This window comes from Erithacus rubecula (genome assembly GCF_903797595.1).
Source record: "Erithacus rubecula genome assembly, chromosome: 6".
Taxonomy (NCBI): Eukaryota; Metazoa; Chordata; class Aves; order Passeriformes; family Muscicapidae; genus Erithacus; species Erithacus rubecula.
The window spans coordinates 57,383,645-57,394,646 of NC_136688.1; the positions used below are offsets into that span (position 1 = coordinate 57,383,645).

Below are 11,002 nucleotides of genomic sequence, written 5' to 3' on the forward strand. Positions count from 1 at the left end.
AGAGTTTAAAACTCAGGGGTATGCAGTTAGTTTCTCAAGCCTCAAAAGGGCAGCTTCAGCTTAGCTGGATGACTGGAGGAACAGAGACTAAACACAGAGAAGTCAAAGTTCCTGTAAAATGACAAAGGCATCATAAATGAAACTATCACCGACACGACAGCTACCAAACTAGAATTTAGGGAGTACTACAAGGCTGGAATTGCCTCCTCTTCAGCCTACACAGCCTGGTGAGCACTGCATCAGCAGGTCTATTTTTACTTTTAATACTCTACACCAGAGTCGTGGGTCAGAAAGACACAAAAACACTGGAAAACCCAAACAGCCAGGCTTGAGCAGGCATCACCCTCCCTCCCCCTGTGCACAAACAGCTCTGCTGCCCTGAACTGCACCCAAGGAACAGGACCCTGCCCAGCTTCCTCTGCTCCCACCTTGCAGGGAGGGGCTGAGCCAGAGGACAATGCTGGCGTGGGAACAAATGGGCAGCAATGGGCCATGGCTGCATTTTGGCTGCAAGTTGGGAAAACACTCAATTCTCAATCCAACAAGGTGCTCAGTGCTGTAATGGTCAATCTGCAGCCTCTGCATGGAGCAGGGGAACTGTGTTTTATTTCGTTGTTTTGCTGGTAGCAATCAATGAGTTTTAATCCATAGTCACATTAGGAACGACACCTCCAAAGAGGGCTGGATTTTATTTCAACTGTGCATTAAATTTAAAATCATTTGCCAGATTAAAGCACTTTTAACACTCTACTCACAAGCTCTGTGAACACAGGGAATGTTTAGAGGTATGCTCAGGACTGCATTTGGACTACATCACTGCTGGTGATGGGGCTTCCTACAGCACTGATATTTTGACTTTCTGCTTCAGCAGAAATTTGCACCAGCTGAAGGTTGGACAAACTTCCATCATGAAAACTTCCACAGCAGATTTAAGTTAGCTTGACAGCTCAATAGCAAAAACTGTCCTTCAACATTTATCCTAAAGCATGTTACCATGCAGGCATAAAGACAGCACTTCTATATCCAAGCCAGATCCCTCATGTTGTAGAATATGGTGCTGTTAATACTGTTAGAAATAAAGTTTCAAAATGGTTTAGGAACAAAAGGGGCTTTAGAAGCAATCCCTGCAGACTAGCACCATACAAGTTATGTATGGTGCATTTCAAAGTATAAATTGCATCATGAGCTGGAACTTCTAACTCTATTTAACAGCACAATATGGAGTTTTAGAAGTTGCTGCTGAACTGTGGTGGTTTCCCTGCTGAGGCAGGTGAAGTGTTAAGGCCTTTCTCTGCTCTCCTTTGAGACACTGCACGTATCTCATTTATGGAGGGCAGCACTAAGAGCTCACCTCATCATCCATCCAAAACACCTCCTGCACTGCAGCAAGAATTTCACTGCTACAGCTCCACTGAGATGCCATCCTTTCAGCTTCCACAAGATGTGCTCCTGAACAGCAGCACCACTCATCCCTCCCCACAAGGCTTCTTTTCACCTTGTTAACCTCTCTGTGCTTCAGTGACCAGTCTGCTGAAGGCACTCCCAGCTGAAGAAATGATACACAGCCGGTGTCATCTCACAGTGTCATCACCCACATCCTTTAGGCTCTGGCAGGCAGTTTAAGAAGGTCACATGTTCCCAGCAATCAGGACAGTGTTCCTGCAGACCCTGAGGCAATATCTGCCTCTTAAAACACCCAGAGGAGGGGAGCAGACTCCCCTGCAGCAGCAGGGAAAAGGGTGCAGCTCTTCCACAGACTTTCTTAATGCTTGAATCCCACCTGAGCCACATGGTGAAGGAGGTTTCTTTTACCACCTTCCTCATGCAGCTGTTGATGCCCCAGGTGAGTGATGCTGAGGGTTACTGATGTTCCTCTGAGCAGCAGCTGCCCAGGAGATGCTGCAACCCTCCTTACTGGTCCCAGTTCCACAACCCAGCTCACTGCATAACCCCACATACAATTTTGAGAGCTGGGCAACACCACACGAGAACCTTGCAAAAGGTGTTTACAAAGCACATCTCTAAAGGTTTCCTGGTTCTTCTCCACTTGTGACCACAAGGACCAAGACTGCAGGAGTCTCCTAAAGAAACCAGAAATTGTGAAATTCATATTTGAAGAGTTTTGAGTTCAAGTCAAGAACCCAACACCCCAGAGTTCTGCCCCCAAAACAGCCTCCTAACACAAGCACACACACCCGCCCCAGCGTGCTCAGCACTGATCTGAACTCAAGAACATGCCAGGTTGTTAAAAAGGCCTAAAAATGCTCAGCAATAGAAATGCAGAGTAATTGAGGTCATTTCTCTCACGCTTCTCTGGGTTCTCACTCCCTTTGCTTTGCTGTCCTACAATCTGCTCCTCCTTTGGTGTGCAGAAATTGAACAAACATCTCATTGCAACCACACAGATCTAAAGTTATATCTCAAACTATTACTCCAGCAGCCTATAATGCCAAGCAGGGATTAAAAGATCTACTTAGAAATAGGTGCACCAGACCTGAACCAAAAAAAAAAAAAAAAAAAAATCTTTTGGTACACAAACAGCATAGGAAAAGAGGTAGAAATTTGGGAGATGGAGGGTAGGGGGGCCAAAAAAGGCAGGACTGTAATGGAAACATCTGATCAAGAATTTTCACAAGCCTTTAAAACTTCTGAAACCCAACCCCTTCTCCAGCACTTCTCACATGCCTCAGACTGCAGACCATGTTATGCAAGTTCTAATTCTACCTCCAGAGCCCTCTCTGCCACCCACAGGCTCTGCACCCCTGCAAATCCCTGTGTGGAAGGACACAGGGGCAGAGCAGAACCCTCCCACACCTGGCCTGGGGTGCTGCCACCTGTGCAAAGAAAGCATGTTGGGCATCTTGAACCAGCCTCTGACCCCTTAAAAGCTGCTAAAACCCCCTCTGATTTGACACAAACCAAGCTGTAGAAGAGTTCACTAAATTTAGCATGCAACCCAATCCTAGTGGTAGTGTAGCACAGGCTGAAGACATGGAAGTGACCTTAGGTGAAGGTAACAAGGAAAAACTGCCAGTGCTCCCATTGAGCTGCTGTGGGAAAGCCCAGAGAACCCAATAAAATCCTAACAAAACCTCCATAAATCCTCTGGGCAGCTTGGTGGTTTCCAAGGCTTTGAGATGCCACCTCTGCCTCTCTTCTGGACAATGCTGCTCATTGTCCACACTGGGGAACAGGGTTGGGAGGAACCTTCCTAGCACAATTCTCCATGAGCTTGGAGAAGTAAAGCTTGATGGACCTCCACCACCACTGCTGCAAACACAAAGCCAGGCAGCCTGAAGGGAAAAAGCAGCTGTCCTTTGTCCTTCCATCACAGCTGGGGCCACACGTGCTGCCTACAGCTGTTGAACCAAGCAAAGGTCAGTAGGTGTGACAGGAGATACAGCATTGACCTGTAAACTCCATTTTCTGCCAGTTCCCAGCACCACACCCACTAAGAATTGCAGACACTGCCTGCTCCAAGGACAGGACAGAGTCTCCTGGAGAACAGCAAGCTAAAGGAGACAAGAGTTCCCACCTAGTCCTGGGGGAAAGGCCTGGCACAGCACCCTAAACCCCAATCACTTCCCAGCTCTGAAAATGCCCTGTAAAAGCTCCAGTGGCTAAGAGCTGCTGTAGCCATGGTGATGCTTGCAGGTACACCTGGAGCTGAAGCAGAGAGGAGCAGCAGAGATCCTGCAACTGGTTCCATGTACTTGTTTTTAGGTCCTCACACAGAATTAAAGGCAATGCCTACATGAAAGCCAAGCTGGGATGTCCACCTGTAACATTCAGTGATGACTTAGAGGGCAAAGCAGCACCAAACACCAAGGCAGCCTTTCAAACCAGTTAGAGAGGCAAGAAGCAAAATCTCTTTCTGGGGCCAGGCTTGGCCTCCCACCCACACCAGAGCAGAGAAAGGGGCACGTGGGAACAGTCCTGGGTGCTGCAGGAAAGCAGCTCCATGTCACATCACAGAATGGTTTGGGCTGGAAGGGACCTTAAAGATCATCACATTCCAGCCCCATGCTACAGAGTAACTATTCCAGGTTGCTTCAAGCCCTGTCCAACCTGGCCTTGGACACCTCAGGGATCCAGGGGCAGCCACAGCTTCTCTGGGCACCCTGTGCCAGGCCCTCACCATCCCCACAGGGAAGAATTCCCTCCTAATATCTAATCTAAATCTCTTCTCCCTTTGTTTAAATCAATTCCCCTTGTCCTGTCACTATCTGACAGTGCAGCTCAAGCATCAGCTGACTGCCAGGGTTCAGGTCACAGATGTGAGCAAGGCACCATCAGCTGCTCTGCTGCATCCTCACCTGCAGGAGCTTGGCCTCTGCCTCCCCTTCTGTAAAATGGGCAGGTAAGTGCCAGGCCAGGTGCCTGATGGAGAAACACCCATGTGAGCTACATGCAGACATCAGCTTAAACACTCCTGCCACGCAGCACTTCCCACCCAAGGCCTGGGAACCATTCACTTCCTCCAACAAACTGGACTTTTTAATTTGTTGTCATCAAGTGTAGATTTTCCAACTTAAAACCCCACAGCAAACTGGCTGGGAAAGAGAAGTAGTCATGGCCAGTGGTCAGATCAAGCCAGTAATAATGAAATTAGGAGCTGCCTGATACTACAGGCTCTGTTATGAGTCAGTCATGCTCCAGTCCAATCCTGGTGAGCTCCCTGAAGAGCTGCACCTTGTGCAATGGCTTAGTCATCATCTTCCTTGACAGCTACGCACTTGCAAACAGATTTTGAGTCCACTCACATTTTCCCATGAAAACTTTCCCCTCTGCCCTACTACAGGCAGGACAGAGCAGAGTGGTGCCAGCCTACAAGTGGGCAGCTTGTCCCTTGCAGGGGAGGAGATAAAAACTTTATCTCCCAGACTCAACAACTTCCTTCCTCTGTGGCAGCAGGCGGACAAAAGACACCTTTTCACACCACAGACAGGAACGAGATGTACTAAAATTTGTCACAGCCCTGAAATAAAATACCCTGCTCACTGTTTTCAGTCCATACAGGAGAGTGTAAAACAGAATTAAGGCAGTATTTCTTCTACAAGAAACTTGCAGGGTGGGATTTGGAAGCAAAAGAATAAGGAGCCCAAAATAACTCGGGTTGAGTTTATATTGCTCTGGCAGCTAAGCAAAAGTTGGTAACACTGGACTGAGGTACTTCCCCTCTGCAGGATGAGAGCTGGATTGTTTTTGGAAGCACCATGAATCACGGGCATAAATATACCAGGCTTTAAGAGCCTTTGACACCCACGTAATTCTGAACTCCAGCTTGATTTTCCCTGGGTCATTCAACACATGCTCTGCTAGCTGGACACCAGACAGGCAGGCTGAAAAGGTCAAATATTCAATCAAGAGGTGTAATCCCAAAATCAGAACTTGTGTTTTGCTGGATAACATCAACACACCTCTTCTGAGAGAAAAAGAGCCTTCCCGGATGCTCCATTAGTCATTCAACTGCAACCTGAAGGAAAACAGGAGTTTTGCTCTATTTCCTCAACTTCACAGCATAAAAGGGCTTAAAGATGCTTCCTGCAGCAGGGGAGCTGTGATGCAGCAGCTCCAGCAGAGCAGTGATTTGCAGGATTGCCTGGCTGCAAGCAGATCCAGACAGGAAAGCCAGGCAGAGGGATCAGCCAGAAGGGTGTGCAATGAAAAAAAAGAAAACTCTGCAAGAAGAGCTGTTCCCCGTGTTTCACCACCACTGAGAGTCCTGCAACAACCTGACAGCAACCACAGCAAAGAGCTGTGAATGCAAGCAGAGGACAACACTACTTATAACAGGGATTATTAATGCAACAAAATGAGTAGCTTGTGCACATGACTGATTTACAGACACTTTCTCCAAGTTACAATGCAGCCCCAGTGATGCACAAGCAAACATGAGGCTTTCATTTGAAACAGAAGAAATGCTATTCCTCCAAATAAATCTCCATGGGAAGAAAAGGGGAAGAAACTACTTTTACTTCTCTTCAGTAACAACAATTTAGAGTTGCAGATTTTCGTAAGCAGGGTGGCCACAAAACACTAACAAAAACAGAACATAGCAGAAAAGGAGAACTGCAAAGAAGTAACTCTCCTGATTACCTACAAACCTTACAGCTCCTGCCCCTCTCTTCTCCCTCCCACCCCCCACTCATTCCACAGCAAAACTCAAGGCTTGAAGACCCAGATTACTTCTCTGCACAACATAGTGACAAGGAGATAATGTTCTTTATTTGTGTTAGTACAGTTAGAGGTTGTTTCCAGAGTTTTCATACAACAGGTACCATTCCTCTTTTTCCCTGTTTTCTACAGTATTAAGTATTCAAAAAAAAAAAAATCTCACCTCCAGTTAAATTGGAAGCATTAAAAAGGATCATGAGATTTGCATTCTTTAGCACCTCAGATTAGAGTTTCCACTGCCATGACTTCCCCTTCCAACTTTGCACCAAGCTTCAATTAAAGAATCTTCACATTTGGGTGGACCTTGGTATTTCTTGTACCAAGACACTGGAGCATCCATGCTGACAAGATGGCCAAGGCAGTGGAATTCATGCACTCCCAGGAGATCTGTTTTATTCTGCTCTATGGAGAGATCCTGCACCAAGCCTGACCTCTGCCCAGGACCTATATTTAGGGACTGAGCTGACCCAACAGTGCCCCTGTAAGCTCATTTATCGAGATTCACTTACTCATTCTAATATAATCTAATTAGATGCAGCAGTGCTGTACAAAGGCATGGCAGTGACCAGGAGAGGATCTGTTCAAATGCAGGGAATGCAGCCCAGGTGCTGCTTAGTTCTCACACAGAGGGGAATAAAACCCCTTGCAGAGCAATGGCAGGAATTGTAGATGCCTGTGCACTATCTCTGAGCAGCACCTGGATTCACTCTGCTTCTTCCCTCAACCAGGTAAAAAACAATTCCTAAAAGCAGCAGCAGAGTCCAGATCAATGCATGGTGCTTATCCATGAAAAGGCTGCTGCTCCTGCTCTGAAATCACTGGAAACAGGGGCAAAAAAAAAAGCAGCAATCAGTCTCTAAGGCAGAGTCCATGCCAGCAGGCACAGATGCATTCCCAACTGCAGACCACAGGCATCAGCCTGGAAAAAGTGCCAAAGAGTCCCCATTGTAAGAAAATACTTTAAAGGCTCCATTCTGGCAAGAAATGGGAAGTTTTCAAAGCTCCCAAGTACCCTCTCTCCTGCCACCAGCTGTAGTTCAGGCATGCGAACAGGAAGAAGCTTTTACATTTCTAAAAAGATAAATAAATACTTTTTTTTTTTTTTTTTAAAGGTCCCCATGTGTTTTACTTGCTTGGACATCTTGTATAACGATGAGAGGAGAAGCAGATTCCTAGGAGTCATGGGCTGGTAATTCTCCAATTTATCATCTCCATAGCTTATGCACAGTCATTAACAAAAAGTGATTTGTCTGGGACAGATTTAGCCCAGCAACTCCCTGTCTCGTTAGCCTGAAACAATCACCCGAGGAATGTCAAAAAGTTTGTGAGCTTAGTGCAGCAATCAGCCCCCTCCCAAAAATTCCTACTTTTAAAAATAGCCCAATCCTGCTGCTTTGCCAATGCAGAGCAGGAAGTTTAAGAGCTAAACACAGATGCATAAAATTCCCTTTATATTAAAAAGGTTCAGATGGGCAAAGGCAAAAGGTTGTCACTGACAAGGAAATCCTGAGAATATCGATAAGAGAACAACTCAAGGAGACTTAAAGACTTCAACTTGTTTAACCTACAAAAACAAGGGGTCAAGAGGGGATCCAATTGCTCTAATTACAACAGAGAGGGAAAACAATCATTTAGACCAAATGGAAATATTAGAACCAAAAACAAATTATACAAATGAACACCGTGAGGATGGAAATTCAGCAAGTGATCGAGACTTAAAGGAGGTTCTCCAACATTTCTCCCGCGGAGATGGGGAAAGAATAAACTGATCAAGTTTCACCTCGGAAGTAGCTGTGTTATGAAAGGCATCCACAGCACGGATGGGTGCTAAAAACAGGGAAACTGAACTTGATTTGGGTTGCTGCCACAGCTTTTGGAGTGAGGAGCGGGATGAAGAATTACCTTCTGCTTCCTCCCCGTCCCTCCTGGACAGCACAGGAGGCATTCACACTATTTACTCAGGCACATCCCTGGGGTATGACCAGGGAGCTAAACTTGGGAGCTGAAGCCTCACAGAGTCAATGGTGAGAGGAGGGTGCCTTGGCAGCAGCAGGGGAAGGGATTAGGAGCAACCAAGTTTGATGCTTAAAATAAAACAGGTCCTGTCCCCTGTGTCCTCATGCTTTAGGGTCTTGGGTACAGCTTAAACACAGACCTGGCCATCACCTCTGAAATTCACAGGGAATTCCAGCTCCTAAGGGGGTTTTTTAGCCCTAGGTTTACAGCACCAAGGGTCAAAAATGATTAGACATTTTGAGCCATAACCACCAAATCTCCAACAGCAAGAGCAGATGACGCAAACCAAAGCTGTTACAGAGCTAACCAAGCAACACCACAGGCTTGAGCAAGTGTTTCCCTTTTCTTCAAGGGGTTTTAAAAACAAAGTAGTCATCAGGTCTGTGATGGGGGGATAAAGAACAAAATTAAAATCTCATTGTGTCCTTCAGATCCTACTGCTGCTATTTCTGAGAGCAGCAAGCATCTAGCTGAGAGCAGCTAGAAAAGGGGGGTGGTAAGAAAAATCTACCAAAAAAGGTATTTGGTAATATCTCTACCAGAGAATTAATGTTTCTCTCCAATCCCCAACCTTTCACTGCTGCAGTTAGACACAAAAAGTTATTTTAATCACAGTATGCAGAAAGCAGCATCAGCATATGAGGCAAGAGAAAAAATATGTGGTAAAGCGAGTTGCATGGCCTGTTCGCGGGCAGAAATTACAGTGCAGTCACAGGCAAGAGGTCCACGAGGCAGAGAAACACTTCCAGCCCAAGCCAAGCAGGAGGATGATAGCGATCCACCGAGAGAAAAGGCAAGGAAAAACATCTGAAAGGAGGTGGAACACAGAAATTGACTCCCCTCTCAACTTTTGCAGCAACCAGTTCGGACTGCCCAGCAGAGATTTTTGCCTTGTCATAGGTAAAGAGATGTCAAATAAAATAGTTATGTCAACTAAATATCATTTTGTTGGTGGTCAGAGGCAGCAACGGAAACACTAAAGGAACAGGGGGGAGAAAAAAGGGAGAATTTTAAACAGAAGAGAGCTACAAGCAGGGTATCAGCTCAGCTCCTCTTCCACAAAGCAAGAAATTATCTTTGAGGTTTTCCAACAGTGACTTCAAAATACACAGCATAGCCTTGGGGTGGGGGGAAAAAAGGTTATAAAATGCAAAAGCTAAAGCACACGGGTGGATGCACATCACTAGAGAGCAGAACTTGTCACTGTCTAATGCAGAAAAGATGCTAAGTTACGTTATTCTTAATAACCACCTACTCAATTAAAATACTCCATCAACTGAAGGCAGCCGGGTACAAAAGGTGCAGCTTTGCCACCTTAACTCCTCTTTCCTTCTCCATAACTCGCAGACTGGAAGAAGGGAGGCAGCTGTGAGTAGAGAGAGGTGATGGGGGCACCAACACCTCCAGGCTTAACAGAGCTGCACACACAGCCCGTACCGGGGCTGTACCAAAGGGCACGGGCACCTCAGAAACCAAACACCACGGCCAACCGAGGGTGGGGAGCAGCGCTGGCGAGCATTCGACACCAGCACGGGCACCCAGGGCGGCCCAGACCGCGGTAATGAAGCGCAGAGCTCATTAAAGCTCCTACGGCCACCCGGGCGCTGCAGCAGCCGCCGCCGGCCAAACCTCTCCGGGGCTCGGCAGCGGCGGGGAACGCTCCCGAGCCACAGTTCGGGCGTCCGCGCTGCCCAGCCGCCCCTCGGCGGGCAGCTCGCCGCAGCGGGTTTCGGGAACGCCGCGTTCGCCCCGCAGCGGGGAGATGCGCTCGGGAGGCACCGCAGCCCCACCGCAGCCCCCCGAGCCCCAGGGCAGCGGCCTCTCCCCGGCGCGGGGCCGCGCCCGGACCCCCCCGGCCGGGCCGCAGCCCCGGGCCCGCCGCGGCCTGCGCCCGCCGCCCCTCGCCGGGAGGGCCCGGCCCCGCTGCGAGCCGCGGCGCTCCGCGGGCGGCACTCACCGAGACGGCGGCGGGCAGGGCAGGGCCGTGCCGGGCCGGGGCTGCGGGGACGGAGCGGGAGCGGCCGGTGCTGCGCGGCGCGGGCGGCAGGAAGGGGAGGAGGCGGCCCCGCACGTCCGCCGCGCCTGCGGCCGCCCCCCCCCGCGCGTTAAAGGCACCGGCACCGCCCCGGCCGGGAGACCCCGGCGCCGCCCGGCACTCAGCCCACCCGCGGGGAGCCCCGGCAGCGGGGAGCGCCCGCCCGGCTCTGCCGCGGGTGTGGGTGCATCGCCCCGAGCCGGCCGAGCGCTGCGGGATCGCCCCCCGAGCGCCCCGCGGGGGATCCCTCACCCGCTGCTGAGGTGCGCCCACCGAGACTCCCTCAGCCGGGGATAGCCGGGGATCACCACGCTGACTCTCCCCACGCGGGGATCCTCAGGAATCACCCACGGAGACTCCTCCCACACCGAGATCGCCCACACAGACTTACCTCAGGTGGGGATCCCAGGGATCACCCACACGGACTCCCCCAACACCGGGATCCCAGGGATCACCCACCCAGACTTTCCCCACTCTCAGGGATCACCCACCCGGACTCCCCCCACGCAGGGATCTCACCTACCCAGACTCTCCCCTCCCTGACCTGTTCCTGAGGATCACCCACCTAGACTTCCACCAGGGAGGGATCCCCAGGGATCACCCAGCCCCAGTTCCCCCAGACCGGGGTGCCCAGGGATCTCCCGGGCACACCCCATCATGGACAGGGATCCCCCACGCAGACCTCCCAGAAATAGGGATCCTCCCATCCAGGTTTCCCACGTGCAGGCAACAAAATCCACACAAACCCCAGCCAGGCGCGGGAATCGCCTCCCA

General features: G+C 49.7%; 1 protein-coding gene across 15 annotated transcripts in view; it reads right to left on the reverse strand.

Annotated features, from left to right (window-relative positions):
* KTN1 (kinectin 1) overlaps nt 1–10,272 on the reverse strand; it is a 73,658-nt gene extending 63,386 nt beyond the window's left edge. For 12 of the 15 annotated variants that reach the window (XM_079309926.1, XM_079309929.1, XM_079309928.1 and 9 more), the window contains exon 1: nt 10,151–10,272. The gene's annotated coding sequence lies outside the window, so the exon portion shown is untranslated. The remainder of the gene's footprint in view (nt 1–10,150) is intronic. The other 3 variants (XM_079309936.1, XM_079309935.1, XM_079309930.1) reach the window with 3 other exon arrangements.
* Nucleotides 10,273–11,002: the final 730 nt, after the last annotated feature.